Genomic DNA, 26,767 nt, shown 5'->3' on the forward strand with positions numbered 1-26,767 from the left:
TTTTCTTGACTTTACCAAGGCTTGCCTTGTGGCCCGGCATGCGGTCAATCCTAGAGAATGTTCCATGTGCACTTGAAAAGAATGTGTAGTCTGCTGATTTTGGATGTAATGCTCTATGTGAGTGGAAGTTTCTCAGTCATGTCCCATTCTTTGCCACCCCATGGTCTATATAGCCCATGGAATTCTCCAGGCCAGAATACTGAAGTGGGTAGCCTTTCCCTTCTCCAGGGGATTTTCCCAACCCAGGGATTGAACCCAGGTCTCCCACATTGCAGGCAGATTCTTTACCAGTTGAGCCACAAGGGAAGCCCAAGAATACTGGAGTGGGTAGCCTATCCCTTCTCCAGTGGATCTTCCCAATCCAGGAATCGAACCAGAGTATCCTGCATTACAGGTGGATTCTTTACCAACTGAGCTATCAGGGAAGCCCTAATGCTCTATGGATATCAGTTAATTCCAACTCATCTAAAGTGTTTAAGGCCTGCATTTCCTTATTGATTTTCTGTCTAAATGACCTGTCCATTGATGAAAGTGGTATATTAAAGTCCCCCACTATTATTTGGTTACTGCTGATTTCTTCCTTTACATTTGTTAATATTTGCCTTACACACTGAGGTGCTTCTATGTTGGTTGTATATATATTTACAATTGCTTTATCTTCTTCTTGGATTGAACCCTTGATTATTATGTACTGTCCTTCTTTGTTCTTATAGCAGTCTTTGTTTAAAAGTTTATTTTGTCTGGTATGAGTATTGCTACTCCAGCTTTCTTATAATTTCCATTTGCATGAAATACCTTCTCCGATCCCTACTTTCAGTCTTTAAGTGTCTTTAGGTCTGAGGTGGGCCTCTTGTAGACAATCTATATATGTCTTTTAGTTGGTGCAATTAGTCCATTTACATTTAAGGTAACTGTCAATATGTATGATCATATTTCCATTTTGCTAATTTTTGTGGGTTTTTTTTTTGTAGATGTTTTCCTTTTCTTGTGTTTCCTGCCTAGAGAATTTCCTTTAGCACTTGTTGTAAAGATGGTTTAGTGGTGCTGAATTCTCTTAACTTTTGCTTGTCTGGAAATTTTTTGATTTATCCATCAAATCTTAATGAGAGTCACAGGTTCTTCCCTTTAATCACTTGAAATATGTTATGCCATTCCCTTCTGGCTTGTAGAGTTTCCACTGAGAAATCAGCTTCCTTGTATATTGCTTGTCTTTTTTCTCTTATTATTTTAAATAATGTATCTTTGTCTTTAATGTTTGTCAGTTTCATTACTATGTGTCTCAGTGTGTTCTTTTTTGGATTTATCCTGCCTGGGACTCTCTGTGCTTCCTGGACTTTGTTGATTATTTTCTTTCCCATGTTGGGGAATTTTTCAGCTATTATCTCATCAAATATTTTGTCAGGTCCTTTCTCTCTCTCTCCTCCTTTTGGGACACCTATAATGTGAATATTAGTGCATTTAATGTTGTCCCAACGGTCTCCTGGGCTGTTTTCATTTCATTTCATTTCTTTTTTTTTTTTTTTATCTGTATTCTGTTTTGCAGCATTGATTTCCACCATTCTGTCTTTCAGGTCACTTATCTGTTTTTATTCTTCATTTATTCTGCTACTGATACCTTCTAGTGCATAGTTCATCTCTGTTTGTTTATTCCTTAGCTCTTCCAGGTCTTTGGTAAACATTTTTTTCATCTTCTCCAGTCTTTTCCCGAGATTCTGGATCATCTGCACTATCATTATTCTGAATTCTTTTTCTGGGATGTTGCCTGTCTCCACTTAGTTATTTTTCTGGGGATTTATCTTATTCCTTCATCTTGGACATAATCTTATTTCTTTTCATTTTGGTTCACTTTCTGTGATTGTGGTATTAGTTTTGGAATCTGCTGGGACTATATTTATTGTTTATTCTGACAGACCTCTGGTGGATGAGGATAAGAGTCTCATTTCCTAATGGGAGGGGTTGGCTGTGGATAAAACTGGAATATCCTCTGTGGGTAACTGCTATGCTCAGTAAAACTTTAATCCAGTTGTCTGCTGATGGGTGGAGTTGTGCCACCTTCTTGTTAATTGTTTGTCCTGAGGCGATCCAGTCCTTGACCCTATAGGCTCTATTGTGAGGGCTGTTGGTGACCTCCAAAAGGACTGATTCGAAGGCTCATTTCCCAAGATTTCACTATGGCAGGCCACTGCCAACCCACATTTCTGTAAGAGACCCTCAAACAATCTCAGGTAGATCTGGCTCAGTCTCCTGTGGGGTCACTGTTCCTTTCCCCCTGGGTCTGGAACACACAAGGTTTTGTTGTGCCCTCTAAGAGTCTCTGTTTCCCTTAGTCCTGTGAAGGTACTGTGATCCAATCTTGTTGGGCATCTAAGTCAGATTCCCTTGGAATTTCCAGTCCCTTGGCCAGATACCCAGGCTGATGACTGATGTGGGGCCTAGAACATTTACAGTAGTACAAGAACATTTCTGATATTATTGTTCTCCAGTTTATGAGTCATCCAATCAGTGGGTATAGGATTCAATTTTTTTGTGCTTGTGCCACTCTTACCTTTTTGTTGCAGCTTCCCCTTTGTCCTTGGTTGTGGGGTATCTTTTCTTAGTGGATTCTAGTGTCTTCTTGGTCATAATCGTTCAACAGCTCGTTGCAATTTTAGTATTCCTGCAGGAGACAATGAGCCCATGTCCTTTTACTCTGCCGTCTTGAACCAGTCTCAACAATAGGTCTACTCTTTTTTAAGAACTCTCACTTTTTAATGTTTTGCCACCCTTGAGATTAACAGTAGATAAAATAGCACCTGTCTACTTAGGTAATATTCTCCTTTGATTCTCTAAACTGACATTCCCAGGATCCAAAATGTGATATCATTATTATACCATTGAGATAGGAATGGCAGGTGATCAAAACAACAAGTTTACTTTAAGCCTTATCAGAGTTGCTAATGGAGGCTTCCCAGGTGGCTCAGTGGTAAAGAATTCACTTGCTAATACAGGAGACAAGGGTTCTATCTCTGGGTTGGGAAGACCACCTGGAAAAGGAAATGGTAACCCCCTCCAGTATTCTTGCCTGGAAAATCCCATGGACAGAGGACCTGCTGGGCTACAGTCCATGGGGTTGCAAGAGAGTCAGGAACAACTCAGCAACTAAACAACAACAGGAAAATTGCGATACTTCTTAGCTCCACGGTTTCTCTTCAGTTTATTCATAAATTCGTTGGCAGTAATTGTAAATTAATATGATGTAGTATTTGGGAAGGACTTCCCTGGGTTTCATTGGTAAAGAATTCACCTGCCAAGCAGGAAATGTGGGTTCAATCTCTGAGTCAGGAAGATACCCTGGAGAAGGAAATGACAACTCACTACAGTATTCTTACCTGGGAAATCCCATCGACAGCAGAGCCTGGAGTGCTATAGTCCTGGGGTCACTAAAGAATCAGACATGACTTGTTTACTAAACAACAACAAAATATTTGTGAGAAGTATCTTGTTTGCCCAAGCTTCAGGGTGCTTCAAGCTCTTCTTTACACACTTCTTATTCATGCCTATGGAATCTACTACCCAAGAGAGTTACCAAGACCCTTTCAGTTCCTGGAAGAGAGCTGTTTGGACAGACTTTGAGACACATGTGATTTCTTTCTCAGAAAGCCAATTATTAGTGAAATTTTTTGTTTGCCAGTTTACATGATAACTTTCCCACCAAGGGTTAATTTTCAAACATTACTGATTTAATAAAGAGTTGAATTGTAGGAAGAGTTGAGTTTCATTTCCATTTTCATATTAAGTCCATGTAAGTCTTCACCCTAACACCAATGGGCATTCTGTTCCCTCCATCTGTGGTTTCTCAAGTCTCTGATGAAAATTACTGGAATGCTATTAAAAAAATCAAATCTAGTTTTCCTTTTCACATACTGACTTTCACTTGAAATATTTCTGCTTAGTTTTTCTTCATGAATATCATAAAATATCAAAATCCTTAACAAATTTACCTTAGATATATGAACATAAGCAGTAAGTTTATAATAGACACCTGAATATATTAGACACTGGTTAATACAGAACTGTTTAAGATGTGGAAAAGGCAAGGATGAATACCCTCATCACTTCTATTCAACATTTTACCAGTGCTCCCTGCCAGGGCAAAAAGTGAGAAAAAGAAATAAAAATTAGAAAGCAAGGAGAAAATCATTTTATTTACAGATGATCTGATTGTGGAAAAAATCCTAAGGAATATGAAAAAAGAATATAGAAATGAATAAGTGAATTTGGGAAAGTCAATTAAGAACAAAGTACAAGAAAAACTATTATATTTCTCTGTATTCACAAAAAAGCAATTTAAAAATTAAATAGACTATCAACACTTTTACAATAACACTCAAAATGCGAAACACTTGGGAATAAAGTCAATGAAATAATCCACAAGACCTGCACGTTTAAAACTATGAAAAATTACAGGGGGGAAATATTTAAATAAATATGAAAAGATGAGCTTCCCTGGTGGCTCAGACAGTAAAGAATCTGCCTGCAATGCAGGAGACCCAAGTTCAATCCCTGCATAAGGAAGATCCCCTGGAGGAGGGAAAGGCTACCTACTCCAGTATTCTTGTCTGGAGAAATCCATGGGCAGAGGAGGTTGGCAGTCTACACTCCATGGAGCCACAAAGAGTACACTTTCATAGACTAGACACAAGAAATCACAAAAAAAAAAAAAAAATGTTATTTCTTCTCAATATAATATATATTTTTGACAACTTTTTGTACTTCATATATTAATAAGTGTAATCACATAGTATTTGGATTTTTTTGTCCTGCTGTAGCATATGTTAGAATTTTCTTTCATTTTCAGGCTGAGTAGTATTCCACTGTGGTACATATATTGTTTTTCCTATCCGTTCATTCATTGATGCATACTTGGACTGAATCTACTGTGAATGATGCTGGTATGAATACAAGTGTACAAATATATCTTCAATGTTTTGGGGTATATACCCAGTGAAAATGCTGGATTATATAGTAATTCTGTGTTTACATTTTTTAGTAACTGCCATACTTTATTCCACAGGGACTATTTAAAAAACTTACATTCCCACCAGCAGTGCATAAGGATTCCAATTTCTCCACACTCTTGCCAACACTTGTTATTTTTCTCTCTTTATTTTTTCAAATAAGGATTTTAGATGGTATCTCTCTATAGTTTTAATTTGAATTTCCCTAATAATTAGTTGTAGTGAACATCTTTTCATGTACTTATTAGCCATGTGTATATTTTTGGGAGCAATTTCTATTCAAGTCTTTTGCTATTTTTGAACGGGATTTGTTGTTGTTGAGTTTTAGGACTTCTCTATATATTCTGGATATTAATCCCTTATCAGATATGTGATTTACTAATATTTTCTCCCATTATATGGGTTGAGTTTAATTCTGTTGAAAGTGGTTTTAGATTTATGTTTGAAACATTTTTATCAAGCCTAATTGTCTATTTTTTCTTCACTGTCTGTGTTTTGGTGTTACTTCCAAGAAATAATTGCCAAATCTAATGTTGTGAAGCTTTAATTTAAATTTTTTTCTGAGATTTTATGCCTTTAGCTTTCTCATTGAAGTCTTGATTTATTTTGGATTAAGCTTTGTATATGCTGTTAGATATGTTTCAAATTTTCTTTTACAAGTGGTATCCACTTTTTCCAGAGTCAATTGTTGAAAATATTCTCCTTTTTCCATTGAATTATCTTGGCACCTTTGCCAAAAAACAATTTGACCATATGTTCAAGAGTTTATTTCTGAGTTCTATATTCTATTCCATTGGTTAATATATCTGTCTTTATGCCAGTAATACAATGTTTTGATTATTAAAGCTTGGAATGAGTTTTGAAATTAAGAAATGTGAATCCCCCAGCTTTGTGCTTATTTTTCATTTAATTTATTTATTGGCTGTGCTGGGTTTTTACTGCTACATGTGAGGGCTTTCTCGAGTTGCATAGAGCTCCTCTAGTTTTAGTTTCTCACTATGCTGGCTTCTCTTGTTGCATAGCCTGGCCTCTAGAGTCCAAGGGCTTCAGTAGTTGTGGCATGTGGGTTTAGTAGTTGTGGTGCATGAGTTTAGTTTCCCCAAGGCATGTGGAATCTTTCTGAACCAAGGGTTGAACCTGTATCCTCTGCCTTGGCAGGAGGATTCTTAACCACTGAACCACCAGAGAAGTCCACTCTGTGCTTGCTTTTTGAGATCATTTTGGCTATTTCAGGTCCTTTGAGGCTTCATATTAATTTTAAGATGGGATTTTCTATTTCTAAAAAAAAAAAGAAATCATTGGAATTTTTATAGAGATTATATCTTTCATCTGGAATGTAAACAACACACAGTCAAGGGGTAAAAATAAAAACATAACTTCCTTATTTTCCAGGTATTATTCTAGGCACATTTATAACTTACAAATTGACACTCTCAATGTTTACCAACAAATGAGGTATATTTGTATTTTTAATTTTACAGATAAGACAGCTAATTATCAGAGAGCTCAAGTAACTAAATTCTGACACTATAATACAAGCTCATTTCAATACATGGTGCTGATCTTTATCTAGATAAAACCTGAGAAGATACTTATTATATGGAGAGTCCATTGAACTCAGATGAATAACATGAATGAAAAAAATGAATAATATCATTTTCCCATGATATCCTTAGGATATGTGGACTTTTATTATAACTCTGCACCTGAAATAGGCAAAGTGTCACCCTAAACAGAATAAGATAAGATGTCTGCTTCTTATTTTACTAAAGAGAAAAATTACTTTGGCTTGATAATGCAAATAAAATTCTGTGAAAAATCACCCAGTGGGTCCTTGGAGTCTTTTTGTATTATCAAAATATTCATGTAGTAATTAATCAATCAGTGCTCTCTGAGAATGGCTTAAATAGAGTCATTTTGAAAACTGCTCCAGCACCTTCTTATGAAATAGAAATTGATTTGAAAATAGGGGGGGCCAGTCTTTAATTTAATACTTCATAGAGCAATTCTATTTGAAGTATTTCTCAGTAAAACTAAGACAGTTTATTGCGTACTCTCAGCCAAAGGTGCAGTCACAATCACCATGTATTGCACAATTGAGAGTCAGAGTTGTGATACAGAATATGTATTTCAGCATCTAATCCAGGGTCTTTAGTTATATTTTTAAGTCTTAGAGAGATTATCTAGTTCAGCAAATTGTTTAGTGCCACTCTGTGAAAAAAGATAAATCATCCTTCTATTTTTGGTTGTAATTGAATCTATTTAAACGTAGAAACAAATTAGTTGTAGTAATTAGTATATTGACTTCCCTAGTAGCTCAGATGGTAAAGTATCCTTCTGCAGTACAGGACACCCGGGTTCAATTCCTGGGTTGGGAATATTCCCTGGAGAGAGATATAGCAACTCACTCCAGTATTCTTGCCTGATTCACATGGACAAAGGAGTCTGGTAGACTACAGTCCATGGGGTCGCAAAGAGTCAGACACAACTGAGAGATAGACATGCACACAGTAATTAGTACACACTTTATACGTTAACTTTACCATAATCAGCTACAGAGATGAATCTCAATATTACATCTTTCTCAAGAAATATGTCATCTTATTTACCTATCTCTGCTCAATTGGCTAAATCTGAGAAAAATCTTTAATGTTTGGAAATTCTGCCCAACACACCTCCTCGTCTACTCATCTGTGGCTGGCGTGTGAGAACCAGAGGACTGAGCGAGAGCAGTGGACATATCTTCTACTTTGGTGCCATATCTGATTATTTTATAATCTTTTTTTTTAAACAGCTACTGAATGTAGAGTGTTAAGAAACATTCCAGAGTCTGTTTCTGGTGTCGCTTCCTTCCAGACTCAAGACTGCCTTCCTTCTCTGTGCTCTTCTCCCTAAAGCCCTTCTAAGATAGGATTTAAGAGGACTTTTTTTCCCCTCAATTAAGAGCAGATAATGAAGAGGAAATGTTAAAATTTTACATAATCTACTGCTCCTTCTGCCTCTGTGACTCAGCTTGCTCCTTGCAAAGTCTGGATCACGTATGTCATGTAATCTCAAAGCAGGGGCTCACAATAGTAGGAACTGGAGCTGATCTCACTCACCCTTGTCCTGCTCTTTGCAATCACCAAGCTCCTGCAAACCTGCTTAATCATGCCTGTCCATGTATAAAAGCTCTGTAACCCCTTTGTTCAGGGCTCAGAGCTTGGAGTGTTAACTCCTCTGGACCCACCAGTGTAATAAACCTGAGTTCGCCAACTCTCTGAGTGTGATGTTTGATTTCTCAAGTAATGGTTTGTGCAACAATAAGCTCTACATAAAGATGTGCTTCAAAACTACACTTGGAGCAGCAAGAAGATGGTTATTTCTTTAGTATGTTGCTTCTTTGGGTTAATGAACTAGAATAACTTTGATGTAATCTCTGTGTAAGTCATGTATGTCCATCTGACCAGGTATGTGCATGACGTGTTAATTGTTCAGTTATGTCTGACTCTTTGCAACCCCATCAACTGTAACCACCAGGCTCCTCTATCCATGGGATTCTCTAGGCAAGAATACAGGAGTGGGTTGCCATTCCCTCCTCCAGAGGAGGTACGTATATGCACGGTTGCAAATGGTTATATGGAAGAAAAATGGCTACAAGACAAAACCAAATGAAAGTACAGTTTATTAGCTGTAGCAACATGGATCTGGTCTTCACACTGAATTCTTATTGGGGGAAATACTACTAAAAGTAGATGAACTAGAGATATGGAAATAAAAAATTTTTAAGTGCAGAGAGGGTCTCACCCTCCTGATTCCCCATCCCCATGCTTTCCCATGTAGGTCAGGGGTCAGGGGTTGACTCAATGCTGTGATTCTGAACACTAATGATATGAACTCCAGACCCACACAACTGATCCTTTCACTTTTCTTCATTACAACCTGTGTTTAATCACACACACACACATACACTCACACACAGATAATTTCATCTGTGGTTCACATATTTAACTTTCCTTCTGTGAATTCTGCTCAGAGCCATATCCTTCAGAAATCCCTTTTTAACTGCAGCTGAATGTATGACCATGTTAAGTGACAATGTCCCAACCTACACAGCATCATCTGAATGTAATATTTAAGTGGTTTCTCTGCTCCATAGGTTACCATAACTGAGTCAGCACTGAAGAATTACAAAGTACTCTCCCTTTGGGGAGCTAACCATCTTGTATGTCTTGTAAATTACAGTTTTTGCCTTCCCACAAATATACATGTAATCTTTTAATACTCTTTTGCTATTTCTCCTTTTACAGTTCTTCCTTTCTTCTTCCCTGTATAGACTTGTCAGAGGCACCCACAGGCATTAGTGCATCACCTGGACTAATGAGCCAGCTGACAGACAGAGGAGGTATCCTCCTCCTTTCACCTGAGCCCCATCATGACTATAGTCGTTGGCCAAAGGGCAGCTTTCTTCTCTGCCTTTGGAAACTTATCTCTAAGTTAATTGCTCCCTGGTTACCATAGGGAACAATCTTCTGATCTTGAACTTATTAGTCCTGAATGTTCACTAACTAAGCTATCCAACCCAAGCCATCACCATCTGTTTTCATTCACACAGTGCAATTGTCCTCCAAGCATAATGGGGTAAATGAGAATTTCTCATGAAGTATTCCCATGGAGCTAATGACCACATAACAGTTCCAGAGATGTTGCTAGAAACATCAGGAGGACAATGAGTGAGGTGATGAAGCCTGGTGACTAGAGATCAGATTGAAGTTCTCAGTCTGCTTCCATCAAAGGGAGACGTGGGTTTTTCCTATTTCTACAAAGCAGTGCAATGCCTATTGCATTTATTACTGAGAGTTTGGCAATTGGTTTTAATAGGGGAGAAAATAAAAATATAACTTTAAGGGAAGATTTTTTTTTTCTAGTGCCTATTGGACATAAAAGTTTCCAGAGTGAGGCAATTTCTCTCTGTCTTTGTTTCAAGGGATGATTTATCTCCATTCACTGGAATCCAGTTTGATACTTTTCTCTCATCTCAGTATCCAAAACCAGACTCTTTCCTCAACCCCCAGACAATGCTCCATCATTCTTGCTCCAGCATATTAGATGGAGAGAATGTCCATCATCCTCAAAGGAACCCCCCATTCCAACCCCAGCCCCCATGCCTACATGCATGGTGTGGTCTCATCTCCTCTAAATCTTAAAAAGAAGTCACTGGAGTCAACCATATATGTCTTAAAGTCTAAGTTTTTCAAACTATTGAGGCACAAGAGTCAGCAAATATCTCCACTGAGACTAATTATAATTTTAATTATTTGAGGATTGATTTAGAGTTACTATTAGGTTGGCTAAAGGGTTTATTCAGATTTTTCCATAAGATCTTAGGTAGAAAAATCTGAACGAACTTTTTGGCCAACCTAATAATTTAATTTTATTAGTAAGCAATATATGTTAAAAACATAAAAGGTGTTTATTACTGTCACTTCCAAAATCTAAAGACTGTTCATTTACACAGATATCCTTGGGTCAGGAAGATCCTCTGGAGAAGAGAATGGCAATCCATTCCAGTGTTCTTGCCTGGAGAATTCCATGGACAGAGGAGCCTGGTGGGCTACAATCCGTGGGATTGCAAAGAGTTGGTCACTACTGAGTGACTTAACACTACTACAAACTTTTCTTTTCCTTTTCTTTTCTAAACAGTTAGCTCAGTTCAGTTCAATTCAGTCACTCAGTCATGTCCGACTCTTTGCGACCCCATGAACCGCAGCACACCAAGCCTCCCTGTCCATCACCAACTCCCAGAGTTTACCCAAACTCATGTCCATCGAGTCGGTGATGCCATCTCATCCTCTGTCGTCCCCTTCTCCTCTTGCCCCCAATCCCTCCCAGCATCAGGGTCTTTTCCAATGATGTGGACTCTTCGCATGAGGTGACCAAAGTATTGGAGTTTATGCTTCAGCAACAGTCCTTCCAATGAACACTCAGGACTGATCTCCTTTAGGATGGACTGGTTGGATCTCCTTGCAGCCCAAGGAACTCTCAAGAGTCTTCTCCAACACCACAGTTCAAAAGCATCAATTCTTCAGCGATCAGCTTCCCTTATAGTCCAACTCTCACATCCATACATGACCACTGGAAAAAGCATAGCCTTGACTAGATGGACCTTTGTTGGCAATGTAATGGCTCTGCTTTTTAATATGCTGTCTAGGTTGGTCATAACTTTCCTTCCAAGGAGTAAGCGTCTTTTAATTTCATGGCTGCAATCAGCATCTGCAGTGATTTTGGAGACCAGAAAAATAAAGTCTGACACTATTTCCACTGTTTCCCCATCTATTTCCCATGAAGTGATGAGACCAGATGCCATGATACTAGTTTTCTGAATGTTGAGCTTCAAGCCAACTTTTTCACTCTCCTCTTTCACTTTCATCAAGAGGCTTTTGAGTTCCTCTTAATTTTCTGCCATAAGAGTGGTGTCATCTGCATATCTGAGATTGTTAATATTTCTCGGGATAATCTTGATTCCTGCTTGTGCTTCTTCCAGCCCAGCGTTCCTCATAATGTACTCTGCATATAAGTTAAATAAGCAGGGTGACAATAGACAACCTTGACGTACTCCTTTTTCTATTTGGAACCCGTCTGTTGCTCCATGTCCAGTTCTAACTGTTGCTTCCTGACCTGCATAAAGATTTCTCAGGAGGCAGGTCAGGTGGTCTGATATTCCCATCTCTTGAAGAGTTTTCCAAGTTCATCATGTGCCATGTTAATACTCAGAAAATATTTTGTTTCTTCAAATGCCAATTTTCTAGTTTCAACCCTTTGAAGGATTTAATTCCAGGCAATAGAAATATGTGTCAGCTTTAAAATATCATTTAGCATATATTATTTATAGAAAAGCCAGTTAACAGCTGACTCCTACAAAAAAACACCTGGAAGAATAGATTTCTAAGTAGAACCTTAGATTTATGGATTAAAATTTTTGTGCATTACAGTACAAGTCATTTGTATTTTTAATGAGTGTTTCCAGATAATGCTGATTCTGAGTGAGGTTTTAGAATCACCCCCATACTTTCTTCCTGGCCACCCAGCAGATTGCATGCTGTGCAAAACCCAGGCCTTTTTCAAGTATCTACTCCTGGATCTGGATCTGCAGCTGGTCTGTAAATGGGGAGATAACTAGGATCCAGGCAGAAAAATGATGTAACACTGTGATTCCCATCCCTTCTTAAGCTCTCAGTAACTGTTTGTTGAGCTGAAAACTATTTATCCTCCTTGACTTTACTGAACTTGCTTTTTTTTCTCAGTGATTTTAAAAATTTATTTTTAATCCGTGGATAATTGCTTTGCAATGTTGTGTTGGCTTCTGCCATGCAACAATGTGAGTCAGCCATAAGTGTACACATGTCCCCTTAATCTTGAACCTCTCCCATCTCCACCCCCTCCTACCCCTCTAGGTTGTCACAGAGCACCATGTTGAGAGCCCTATGCCCATACAGCAACTTCCTATTAGCTATCTATTTTCTGTATGGTAACACATAAGTTTCAATGCTACTCTTTCAATTCGTCCCACCATCTCCTTCCCCTGGTGTGTCCAGTTTGTTCTGCATGTCTGCATCTCTATTCTTGCCCTGAGAATAGGTTCATCAGTACCATTTTTCTAGATTATATATATATATGGATTAATACACAATAGTATTAATACAATAATACAATACAATACAATTAATAAAATAGTATTAGTTTTTCCCTTTCTGACTTTCTTCACTCTGCATCACAAGCTCTAGGTTCATCTACTTCACTAGAACTGACTCAGATGTGTCCCTTTTATGGCTGAGTAATATTCCATTGTGTCTATGTACCACAACTTCTTTATCCATTCCTCTGTTGATGGATATCTAGGTTGCTTCCATGTCCTACCTATTGTAAATAGTGCTTCAATGAACATTGGGGTTATATGTGTCTTTTTCAATTATGGTTTTCTCAGAGTATGTGCCCAGTAGTGAGATTGCTGAGTCATATGGTATTTTATTCCTAATTTTTTAAGGATTCTCCATACTTTTCTCCATAGTGGCAGTATCAATTTGAACTTATTTTTAAAATCAAAATTGTTGAGGATGGAACGGGATAATGTAAGTGAACTGTTCAGTAAACTGTATGGTTTCTTATAAGAAGAAGAGATTGTAATTAGGACAGAGATTATCCTTCTTGTAGCTCAAGGCTGATCTTTCTCTTCTTATTCCATCTGAGATATTAAAATCATTTAATGGAAGGCAGGAACCAGTGCAATTAATTGCAGCTGAAATTGTAACACTTGTTTCCTGTCTCAGCCTTTCTTTGTGACATGATGTCTCCTAATCTATCAGATATAGAAAGTTAATCCCTTATAGGACTAGTCAGGTGACATCATGTTTGTTTTACTTCATTTAGTGTTCTTAGCAAGCCTGAAGAATAGAAATGGGAAAGAAGAGTGTAAAGTGAGAGCACAGCTCAATTGATGGATTTGGTCTAGGGTCATAAAGAGCACTTCTGCAGGCTGTGATCTTCAGGATTTGGGGTCATGCACCTACATTACAAACTTTGTAAGCACATTTTCATTGTATTTATATCTATAAAGCAGTTCAAAAATGAATACACTACTTTGTTATTCACTATATAGATTTTAAGTATATATAAAGATAGAAACTTGATGAGATAAAAATTAGTAGACTATACAACTTGGTGAAGGTGCTTAATGCCACTGGGTTGCACACTTAAAATGGTCAGAATGGTAAATTTTATGTTATGATATTTGATATATATTTTATTATAGTCAAAATTGTTGACATAAGTAGAAATAATACCCTAACATATCCATCCAAAATATCTGGCGTGCCCTGTGGTGGTTGGCTGGAGCTATCAGAGAAGCTTAAAGCCAGAGTGAACAGTCCTAGTCTCCATCATTAAAAGCCAAATCTCCCATGAGACAGAATCCCTTCAGGAAACATGTGAGGCCATTGAGGGAAACCAGCTATGTGATCTTGGGCAAGTCACTTAAACATCCTATTATCAGGTTTCCTAAATTTTTTAATGGAAGGTAAAGAGTTCTTATACATTTACATCAAATTTGTATTAGAGTAATTTACATTAAACGTTTCATAAATCCAATGGGGACAGATGGTTGCTAGACTTATTGTAGAAATCATTTTATAATGTATGCAAATATCAAATCACTATATAGTATATCTGAAACTAGCATAACATTGTATATCAACTGTATTTCAAAAAATTCACAATCTTCAGAAGAGTTTCATAATATAGAGTATTATTTAGATGGTTTAATGAGAAAACAAATATTATTTTTAAGTTATGTAATTTATTTAAGATCACTGTTTCAAAGAGGTCAAACTCATATTCTGAACCCATGTCTTAAGTCCAAATCCTTATCCCACCCATTAGAGGTGACAGGAGGTATAACCACCTGCAAGGGGTTTTGTGAAGATTAATCAAAATGATCAAAGTGAAGCAGTATGCACAGTTATTAGGGAGAATAGATCCTCTCTGAAAACTTTCTGTTTCTTCATGATACACTGTTTCGTCAGAAGCTTTACTTTTATCTTAGGTTCAAAAGATTCATTAGGAAAAGAAACCACATGTTACACACAATAAACCTATTTCAATTTCTTCAGTTCAATTCAGTTCAGTTCAGTCGCTCAGTCTTGTCTGTCTCTTTGCGACCCCATGAATCACAGCATGCCAGGCCTCCCTGTCCATAACCAACTCCCAGAGTTCACTCAAACTCATGTCCATCAAGTTAATCAGGGGTTATTTTACTTAATTTCAATATACAGTCATTAAAAGAAAGAAGTCTGAAGCAATAGAGAGAAGTAACAGTGTGGTGGTGATTTAGTCACTAAGTAATGTCTGACTCTTGTGACCCCATGGACTGTAGCCTGCCAGGTTCCTCTGTCCTTGGAATTTCCTGGGCAAAAATATTGGAGTGGGTTTCCCTTTCTTTCTCCAGGGGATCTTCCTGACTCAGGGATCCAACCTGGGTCTCCTGTATTGCAGGCAGATTCTTTACCAAGTGAGCCACCAAGGAAGCCCTAAGTAACAGTGTTCCTATTGTTGTTGCTTAGTCGCTAAATTATGAATCTTTTTCGACCCCATGGACTGCCAGGCTCCTCTTTCCGTGGGATTTTCCAGGCAAGCATACTGGAGTGGGTTGCCATTTCCTTCTCCAGGTAAAAGTTTATACATCACCAAATTGGGCTTAAACCTGCATCCAAATTTGGACAGCTTTGGGAAATTCCATGCAAAAGCAATCTGGAGTTCCAACTGGAAAAGGGTCATGGGTGGTGCTTCCATCCCATCGGTGAGATTTCAAATTGCAGTTTTGGAGCCTCCCACTTGTAATCTCAAGCTGGAAACTGATATCATCAGTTTGAGCACAAAAATGCAACTCTAGGTTTTTACTTTCACAACGCTGTTTCTTTCACCTTGAGAGTCACAAGACTTTTCAGACCCTGGGGAGCTGACCAGGCTTCCTCCGTAGCTCCAGGGGCTCAGGAAATTCGAAGTCTCACTCCCCAGCTTATCTAAGATGTTACTTGCATTGCTGGTAACAACTGGTGTACTTGCAGGCAGGCACCAGGTCTAGGCAGGATCCAGGCAAAATCGGAAGTCAGTCAGAGGCTCCCTACATTGGACCCTGAGCAAGACTACTTCCATTTTAATTTCCCTAAAATACATTGTATACGAAATAAATCAATAAATGAATTAATATTTGCATTTCCTTAGGGAACAAATTAAGGGTGACAGGCAAATTAATCTCTCTCCCCTCCCCCTTATCTTCTCTTCTCTACTCCCTCAAACACAAACACACACACACAGAGACACGAATACACACAAAGTAAAAATCCTGAGCAATTAAACCATGAAGTCACATATAAAAGAATTGTTGAGATAATAGAACAAGGCTAGAAATTTGACTCTTAATTTTGCATAGAACGAGACTGAGACTCAGCAATTTTGAATGACTAACCAAGGTCAAGTAGCTAATATGCAGAAGAACTGAGTTTAAAAGTCAGTCTTCTGGCCCACAGGAAGTATGTTCTACACCACACCCTTTGCCCTATGAAGAGTGGTAGATAAAAGAATAACACAGAGAAGAAAAAGTAGAAGACAGTCCACAGAAGGCCAAGGGTTTAAATGGAAGATGGGAGAGGGTCCCACTGACAAGTGTCATTTGTTAGAAATGGCAAGACTGTCTGCAGCAGATGACATAGAATCTCCTTTTCTTTGTTACCATGTGTCTTCTTTAACTCTTGAGTAGCAAGATACCTTGTTTTGTGAAATACCTGCTTTAGAGTTTCTTCCTTCTACTTTTCACCTCTTCAGGAAAGACAACGAAAATGTGTCACATCAAGTTAAATCAATGTTGTGATATGAGTGTGCATGAGTCTCTTGCATTCCAGCACATCTTGCTAGGAGACGGACTATGATCACACTGTTTTCCAAGGATGACAGGAAGATGATAGGAAGAGCCTTGTAATAGGGATTCTGTGTCTCCCTCCACAGCACAGAAGAGGCATATTTTCTGGTCATTAAAATCGATTCAAGCTCTTAAAGCCCAGGGTTGCTTTCCTGCTATACATCCCACAGAGTGTAGACATCTTGTAGCTCTCTCCACCTTGCCCAGGGTAAACTGGCAATCTACAGTGGACTACAGTCTATACGGTCACAAAGAGCTGGACATGACTAAAGCGATTTAGCACATACAACCAGCACAAACTGTGGTACTCTGACGCCAAGGAAGAAACTGTCCTTGTCTGAGATCCACAAACCTTACATCCTCTGCCTGCATCAATGATACAGACCTATCTTGGACCAAACTAGGTAATGGTGGGGGATACAAACAAATGTGCTGATGGCAGATGAGAGCATAATACCCTGGCAGGAAGCAGACCGTGGACGCAACTAGGTAGTTTGTACAATGCCATCCATCTCTATCAGGGGCCAAAATTGAGTTCTTTTGGCTGGTGTGCAATCATCAAGTCTCCCACTTCGAATGACTATGAGTCAAGGACAGGTCAATCATGCAGCCTGCCTGTAATGAGCAGGTAATTTACATGTTGGTAATTAAATGGCAAAAAGCAATTGCAACAAGAAGTGGGATCACAATTTATTATTTATTTTACCACAATTCAGGCAATCTGACTTGAGTGGAACGGTATATCAGAGTGAATTAGACTCCACTGATAGATGCCTAACAAGAAAAATAGAGTTTGGAATTGGGGGCGGGAGAAGAAGGGGATGACAGAGGATGAGGTGGCTGGATGGCATCACCAACTCAATGGACATGAGTTTGAATGAAGTCCGGGAGTTGGTGATGGACAGGGAGGCCTGGCATGCTGTGATTCATGGGGTCACAGAGAGTCAGACACGACTGAGTGACTGAATTGAACTGAACTGAACCTCAGGAAAAGATGTTTGTGAACATTTAGGTTGATTCCATGTCCTGGCTATTATAAACAGTGCTGCAATGAACATTGGAGTACATGTGTCTCTTTCAATTCTGGTTTCCTCGGTGTGTGTGCCCAGGAGTGCGATTGCTGGATCATATGGCAGTTCTATTTCCAGGTTTTTGAGGAATCTCCACACTGTTCTCCATAGTGACTGTACTAGTTTGCATTCCCACCAACAGTGTAAGAGGGTTCCCTTCTCTCCACACCCTCTCCAGCATTTATTGCATGTAGACTTTTGGATAGCAGCCATTCTGACTGGTGTGAAATGGTATCTCATTGTGGTTTTGATTTGCATTTCTCTGATTATGAGGGATGTTGAGCATTTTTTCATGTGTTTGCTAGCCGTCTTTATGTCTTCTTTGAAGAAATGTCTGTTTAGTTCTTTGGCCCATTTTTTGATTGGGTCATTTATTTTTCTGGAATTGAGCTGCAGAAGCTGCTTGTATATTTTGGAGATTAATCCTTTATCAGTTGTTTCATTTGCTATTATTTTCTCCCAATCTGAAGGCTGTCTTTTCACCTTGCTTATAGTTTCCTTTGCTGTGCAGAAGCTTTTGATTTTAATTAGGTCCCGTTTGTTTATTTTTGCTTTTATTTCCAATATTCTGGGAGGTGGATCTTGGAGGATCCTGCTGTGATTTATGTCAGAGAGTGTTTTGCCTAAGTTCTCCTCTAGGAGTTTTATAGTCCATCTGCAGCCGAATGGATAAGAAAACTTTGGTACCTATACACAACGGAGTATTACTCAGTCATTAAAAAGAATGCATTTGAACCAGTTCTAATGAGGTGGATGAAACTAGAGCCTATTATACAGAGTGAAGTAAGCCAGAAAGAAAAACACCAATACAATATACTAACGCATATATATGGAATTTAGAAAGATGGAAATGATAACCCTGTATACGAGACACAGATGTATAAAACAGTCTTTGGGACTCTGTGGGAGAGGGTGAGGGTGGGATGGTTTGGGAGAATGATGTTGAAACATGTATATTATCATACGTGAAATGAATCGCCAGTTCAGGGTCGATGCATGTTACAGGATGCTCGGGGCTGGTATTCGGGGATGACCCAGAGGGAGTATAAGGGGAGGAGGAAAGTGGGAGGAGGGTTTAGGAGGGGAAACTCATGTACACCCGGGGTGGATTCATGTCAATGTATGGCAAAACCAGCCAATATAATATTGTAAAATAATTAGCCTACAATAAAAATAAAAAAATAAAATAAATAAGAAAATGATTTCAAGTAAAAAAAAAGATGTTTGTGAAGTCCTGAGTGATGATTTTTACCATATTTTAAAGAAAATATACTTTAATCTTAACATGAAAGTGTGAAGTAGAAATTATCTCTGAAAATTAGCACATAAAAGAAGTTTAAACAACTGAAAACTTTCTTGAGAGTTTATTCTGAATGTCACATTAGTGAATTTTGTATGATTGTCTCTTACAATGGTTTATTTGTTAAATACCAAATAGTGTTCTTAAAGGCTTTTAAAAGTGTGTCTGTGTTTGAGTTGGGGGGAGGGGGTTGGTTTGAGCTCATGACATTTCAATTTAGTGTTATTTTACTAAAGATATGGTGTTCTTTGAAATTATCGTTCTGTAATTCTTACCACACATACAATTTTGTCATTCTGCTTGGTATAAATGTCAAGAGAAGTCATGCCCTTTTCATCATACTGAATTTTCTCATATATAACAATTATCCTCCGTAATTTGTGAATAATCAATTGCTCCATGAACTAGTCTGCTGTCTCCTTTTGTGATTTGTATTTGTCTAACTGTCCTTGTATTTCAGTGCATAGAATCTGATTCAGTATTCACCCTACCAAGGGTCTCAAATATACCACATGGAGGATAATATAAAATCTATTTGCAATTCAATGTTTATACAGGTTGTAAGATGAGATACAAACAAATATTTATTCCACATGTAAAGTATTTTAGAGAAAAGAAACAAAAATTGCACAATATCAAATTTGATTTTGTGCAATATTTGTTTGATTTTTGTGACAGACTAGTATTTTTTTTTCTTCCAAAAGGCAAATGTCACTAACCTAAAAATCATTTGACAAAAAAAAAAAAAAAGATTCTTCTAAAATTTAATGATAGACTAAACAGATTTCTTTTCCTGTTTTCATCCATGGATTGAAGCCACACCTGATACTTCAACTAGAAATTAGTTAGAAAGGAGGTAGAGGATAGTTACTATGCTTGAGAATCAGGAATATTTATGATGTTTGAAGCAACTCATAATTTTAAAATATGCTTCAGGCTTTAAGTTTCATGAGTGACTTTTTTTTAGGTTCTTTTTTATTTTTTATTGGAGGCTAATTATTTTACAATATTATATTGGTTGGTTTTGCCATACATTGACATGAATCCACCCTGGGTGTACATGAGTTCCCCTTCCCGAACCCCCCTGCCACCTCCCTCCTCCCTTTATCCTCCCTCTGGGTCATCCCCGCACACCATCCCTGAGCATCCTGTAACATGCATCGACCCTGAACTGGTGATTCGTTTCACATATGACAACATACATGTTTCAATGCCATTCTCCCAAATCATCCCACCCTCACCCTCTCCCACAGAGTCCTAAAGACTGTTCTATACATCTGTGTCTCTTTTGCTGTCTCGTATATAGGGTTATCATTTGCATCTTTCTAAATTCCATATATATGTGGAGAGAAGGGAACCCTCTTACACTGTTGGTGGGAATGCAAACTCGTACAGCCACTATGGAGAACAGTGTGGAGATTCCTCAAAAAACTGGAAATAGAACTGCCATATGATCCAGCAATCGCATTCTTGGGCATACACACTGAGGAAACCAGAATTGAAAGAGACACATGTACTCCAATGTTCATTGCAGCACTGTTTATAATAGCCAGGACATGGAAGCCACCTAGATGTCCATCTGCAGATGAATGGATAAGAAAGCTTTGGTACATATACACAATGGAGTATTACTCAGCCATTAAAAAGAATGCATTTGAATCAGTTCTAATGAGGTGGATGAAACTGGAGCCTATTATACAGAATGAAGTAAACCAGAAAGAAAAACACCAATACAGTATACTAACGCATGAGTGATTTTTTACCGTTTATCCAGGTCTAGTTTTGTCGTTATGGCAGGGAAATGTTTTTCTCAGGCTAAATCCTGAGGTGAAGAATGAAATTCTGCTCTGCTTTGCATTTGTGAGAGCTGCAGTTTAGAAGATGTTAATTACTTGGCATGAAGCACTCTTTAAAATATCATTTTGAATAAGAAAAAATAGCCCTTTATCAGGTACATAAAGACATCTGAGGCATGTTGTGGTGTCTAATTTGAATGTTCCGCGTAACTGATAATACAGCACTTCTCAATTTGAAGATGGTTTTGCTGCAAAAATGTATGTTCTCACGTGTCATATTACATAAAAGGGAATAATACATGATGAAAATAGTCTTTAAAAAATATGCAAAAGTTCCCTGATGCTAAAAATACTTTGGGATCTGATAAGGCTTGAACAAAACAAAACCCCAGACCCATAAGCACTCAGCTTTGTCCCACAAAACCCCAAAGAAGGCTTTGGTCCTCTGGCAGAAACTTCTGCAATATGTTTGTTTCAAGGGCCTAAGTTCAATTCAGTTCAGTCGCAAAGTTGTGTCTGAATCTCTGTGACATCATGGACTGCAGCATACCAGGCTTCCTTGTCCATCAGCAATTCCCAGAGTTTGCTCAAACTCATGTCCATCTAGTCAGTGATGCCATCCAACCATCTCATTTCTTGTCGCCCCCTTCTCCTCCTGCCTTCAAATTTTCCCAGCATCAGGAACTTTTCCAATGACTCAGTTCTTTACATCAGGTGGCCAAAGTGTTGGAGTTTCAGCTTCAGCATCAGGCCTTCCAATGAATATTCAGGATTCATTTTCCTTAGGATTGAATGGTTTGCTCTCCTTGAAGTCCAAGGGACTTTCAAGAGTCTTCTCCAACACCACAGTTCACAAGCATCAATTCTTCAGCACTCAGCTTTCTTCATGGTCCAACTTACACAGTCATACATAACTACTGGAAAAACCATAGCTTTGATAAGACAGAACTTGTTGGCAAAGTAATGTCTCTGTTTTTAAAATGCTGTCTGGATTGGTCATAACTTTTCTTCCAAGTATCAAGTGGCTTTTAAATTCATGGCTGCAGTCACCATCTGCAATGATTTTGGAGCCTCAAAAAATAAAGCCTGTCAACTGTTTGCACTGTTTCATCATCTATTTGCCGGACCAGATACCATGATCTTAGTTTTTTGAATGTTGAGCTTTAAGCCAATTTTTACTCTCTCCTCTTTCACTTTCATCAAGAGTCTGCTTTCTGCCATAAGGGTGGTGTCATCACCGTATCTAAGGTTACTGATCTTTCTTCTGGCAATCTTAATTCAAGCTTGTGGTTCATCCACCCTGTCATTTTACATGATGTATTCTCCATATTAGTTAAATAAGCCGGGTGACAATATTCAGCCTTAACATACTCCTTTCCCAAATAGGAACCAGTCTGTTGTTCCATGTCTGGTTCTAAATGTCGCTCTTGACATGAATATAGGTTTTTCAGAAGGCGGGTAAGGTATTCTGGCATTCCCACCCCTTTAAGAATTTTCCACAGTCTGTTGTGATCCACACAGTCAAAGGCTTTGGCATAGTCAATAAAGAAGTAGATGTTTTTCTGCAACTCACTTGCTTTTCTGATGATCCAGTGGATGTTGGCAATTTGATCTCTGGTTCCTCTGCCTTTTCTAACTCCAGCTTGAACATCTGGAAGTTCACAGTTCATGTACTGTTGAAGCCTATCTTGGAGAGTTTTGAGCATTACTTTGCTAGCATGTGAGATGAGTGCAAAAATCAGAAAATGGAGAACCAGGCATCCATGTGGCTTCTAAAGACGGGCTGAAGCTGGGGTCTGTGCCTTCAGTCAAAGCTTTAGATGGGAGATCTCAGGTTTCAACACCACGTGTTGGCAAAATGTTTGATGCTCTACCTGCTTTACCAAAACCTGCCAGAAAGACTTTGGGAACTGTCAGCAGAGCTACAGAAAAATCAGTTAATATGAATGGACCATTCAAACAGAAACAGACAACTTTCTCTACCAAAAGGATTACTGAGAAGACTGTTAAAGCAAAAAGTTCGGTTCCTGCCTCAGATGACACCTATCCAGAAATAAAATTATTTCCCTTCAATCCATTAGATTTTGGGAGTTTTGACCATCCTGAGGAGCACCAGATCGCAAACCTCCCCTTGAATGGAGTGCCTCTCATGATCCTTGATGAGGAGAGGGAGCTTGAGCAACTGTTACACGTGGGCCCCCCTTCGCCTCCGAAGATGCCTCCTCCACTGTGGGAGTCTAATCTGTTTCAGTCTCCCTCAAGCATTCTGTCGATTCTGGATGTTGAATTACCACCTGTTTGCTGTGACTTAGATATTTAAATTTCTTAGTACTTTATAGTTTGGGTATGTGTTAATAGTTTGTATTAATAAAGCAATTCTTTGTTTGAGCATTATTTGCATTGCCTTTCTTTGGGATTGGAATGAAAACTGACTTTTCCAGTCATGTGGCCACTGCTGAATTTTCCAAATTTGCTGTCATATTGAGTGCAGCACTTTCACAGCATCATCTTTTAGTATTTGAAATAGCTCAACTGGAATTCCATCACTTCCACTAGTTTTGTTCGTAGTCGTGCTTCCTAAGGCCCTCTTGACTTCACATTGCAGGATGTCTGGCTCTAGGTGAGTGATCACACCATCATGGTTATCTGCATCATGAAGATCTTCTTTGTACAGTTCTTCTGTGTATTCTTGCCACCTCTTCTAAATATCTTCTGCTTCTGTTAAGTCCATACCATTTCTGTCCTTTATTGAGTCCGTCTTTGCATGAAATATTCCCTTGAAATCTCTAATTTTTTCCAGGAGATCTCTAGTCTTTCCCATTCTAGTGTTTTCCTCTATTTCATCACATTGATCACTGAGGAAGGATTTTATCTCTCCTTGCTATTCTCTAAAACTCTGAATTTAAATGGGCATATCTTTCCTTTTCTTGTTTGCCTTTCACTTCTCTTCTCAGCTATTTGTAAGGCCTCCTCAAACAACCATTTTGCCTTTTTGCATTTATTTTTCTTGGGGATGGTCTTGATCAATTCCTCCTGTACAATGTCATGAACCTCTGTCCATAGCACTTCAGGCACTCTGTCTATCAGATCTAATCCCTTAAATCTATTTGTCTCTTCTACTTTATAATCATAAGTGATTTTATTTTGGTCATACCTGAATGGTCTCATGGTTTTCCCTACTCTCTTCAATTTAATTCTGAATTTTCAATAAGGAGTTCATGATCTGAGCCACAGTCAGCTCCCAGTCTTGTTTTTTTTAACTGTATAGAGCTTATCCATCTTTGATTGCAAAGAATATAATCAATCTGATTTCGGTGTTGACCATCTGGTGATGTCCATGTTTAAAGCCTTCTCTTGTGTTGTTGACAGAAAGTGTTTGCTATGACCAGTGCCTTCTCTTGGCAAAACTCTATTAGCCTTTGCCCTGCTTCATTCCATGCTCCAAGGCCAAATTTGCCTGTTACTCCAGGTGTTTCTTGACTTCCTACTTTTTCATTCCAGTCCCTATAATGAAAAGGACATCTTTTTTGGGTGTTAGTTCTAAAAGGTCTTGTAGGTCTTCATAGAACCATTCAGCTTTGGCTTCTTCAGCGTTACTGGTTGGGGCATAGGCTTGGATTACTGTAATATTGAATGGTTTGCCTTGGAAACAAACAGAGATCATTCTGTCGTTTTTGAGATTGCATCCAAGTACTGCATTTAGGACTCTTTTGTTGACCATGATGGCTATTCCATTTCTTCTAAGGCATCCCTGCCCACAGTAGTATATATATGGTCATCTGAATTAAATTCACCCATTCCAGTCCATTTTAGTTCACTGATTCCTAAAATGTCAATATTCACTCTTGCCCTCTCCTGTTTGATCACTTCCAATACCTTGATTCATGGACCTAACTTTTCCGGTTCCTATGCAATATTGTTCTTCACAGCATTGGATTTTGTTTGCCATTAGGGTGGTGTCATCTGTTTATCTGAGGTTACTGATATTTACCCAAGCATCTTGATTCTAGCTTGTGATTCATGGACTGGTTCAAATTTGGGAAAGGAGTTTATCAAGACTGTATGTTGTCACCATGCTTATTTAAATTCTATGTAGAGTACATCATGCAATGACTCCTCTGTCCATGGAATTCTCTAGGCAAGAATACTGGAGTGGGGTGCCATTCCCTTCTCCAAGGAATCTTCAAAACCCAGGGATCAAACTCAGGTCTCCTGCACTATAGGCAGATTCTTTACCACCTCAACCACCACAAATGTGAGAGTTGGACAATTAAGAAGGCTGAATGCTGAAGAATTGATGCTTTTGAAGTATGGTGTTGGAGAAGACTCTTGAGAGCCCTTTGGACAGCAAGGAGATCAAGCCAGTTAATCTTAAATGAAATCAACCCTGAGTATTCAGTGGAGGGACTGATGCTTAAGCTAAAGCTCACATGCTTTGGCCACTGATGGAAAGAGCTGGATCATTGGAAAAAACCCAATGCTGGGAAAAATTGAGGGCAAGAGAAGGGGACAACAGATGATTAGATGGTTTGAACGCTATAATTGACTCAAAGGACATGAGCCTGAGGAAACTTTGGGAAAAGTGAAGGACATGGAAGCTTGGTGTGCTGCATCTAGGGTGTCACAAACAATCGGATATGACTGAGCAACTGAACATCAAATGTCTTTGGCACTTTTATGTTGACTATACTAATTAAGGCCAATTTGAAAACAGAACCCTGTCTCCCACCAGCCTTTTCTGAAGCACCAAAAGTCAGCATATTTCCAACTGAATCACCATTGCAAACCAAGTGTACTTCAATTGAAAAAGACCTGAATCACTTTGATAGCAAGGTCTGCAGGACAGACCAATCTGCAGATTTCATAGAAGCACACAACTAACTCTACCATGCACTCTCAACACATGCCCACAAAATCACCAGGAAGCCTAAATTGCTTGCAGAGGAGGCAAACCAAAGAAAACTGTGAGTTTTGGGAGGTGGCTTCACTGAAGCAGCATGATCACAGACTTTGTCCAGTTGACAAATGCTTAGACAAAGATAAACAGTCCCTGGCATGTCCTGTCTTGCTCTCAATGAACAGATGGCCCTGCCTCTGTGCCTGAGCTAAGAAGGGATTTAAACTATGTAGACACAACCCTATACTTGTTTCTTTTATCTCACATGTGTGAGATATGGTTTGTTTTTGCATCATTTGCAATTGAATGTTTTAGATCCCTCATAAATTTATGAGCCTTTCATTTTTATGTGCTAAGAGAGAAAACTAAGAAAGGATGTAGGTTAAATGGCTATGAACAAAGTAATTTACATTGTATCCAATATTTTGTTTGTAATGAAAAACAATTTCTTGATCATTCAACATTCAAAAATAGTTTGTAGAGTGTAATAGAATATAAGCATTCTAGTTGAGTACTTTGGAGATTTTTATTACGTTTCTGAGGTGTGATATAACTTAGTATGATTTGCTGTTGATTTTTTTTTATAGCTTTTAGCTTTTTAAAAAATATTTTGTCGGCTTTATTTTTTCCCAATACATTTTAGGCTTCCTTACACTCAATATATATTATAGATCACTACCCATTTAAGCATGATTCTTTGCACTTTGTGAGAAACATAGTGGTGATCATCATCTACAAGCTATTTTAAAGACTGCAGTTCTAGCACATACACCTCTGCAGCATATCACAAGAATGACCCAAGAAATGAGAAAAAAGTTTAAATAAATGACAAGGGCTGCATACAAGAACAATAGCATACAGAGAATGAATGTTGTTTTGGTAACTGCATCAATATATATTTATTCAGTGTTTAATATGTTAGCCAGTGTTCCACTTGATTGACTTGTACTAGAGAACAGAACATCCAGGTTCTCCATTGCTATAGCAGTCTATTCAGGTGGAGAAAAGGATGATAAACAACTATTTAACATAATATAGATGTTATAATAGCCAAGAAGATAGATTGGTTGGGATAACGGGATCAAGAGTGAAATGTCGTGAGTTTGTAGGGATTCCTGTAAATGGTGTGGTGAAGGAAGGCTTCTGTGATGGGATGACATTTGATTAGAGAATTTTTAAAAAAAGGGAAGAATAATTTGTGAGGATTTGTATGGAAGATGTGTTCAGTTGAAGGAATAGTAAGTGTTTCTGATCAGGG

General features: G+C 38.4%; 1 protein-coding gene and 1 pseudogene across 1 annotated transcript in view; both read left to right on the forward strand.

Moving 5' to 3' along the window:
• The window catches only part of LOC148777784 (securin pseudogene), a 63,622-nt pseudogene extending 40,724 nt beyond the window's left edge, over window positions 1-22,898 (forward strand).
• The window catches only part of MARCHF1 (membrane associated ring-CH-type finger 1), a 688,453-nt gene that overhangs the window by 359,748 nt on the left and 301,938 nt on the right, over window positions 1-26,767 (forward strand). The gene's annotated exons all lie outside the window — the stretch shown is intronic.

This window comes from Moschus berezovskii, chromosome 5 (genome assembly GCF_049115385.1).
Source record: "Moschus berezovskii isolate FMDL1 chromosome 5, NW_MosBer_1.0, whole genome shotgun sequence".
Lineage (NCBI taxonomy): Eukaryota > Metazoa > Chordata > Mammalia > Artiodactyla > Moschidae > Moschus > Moschus berezovskii.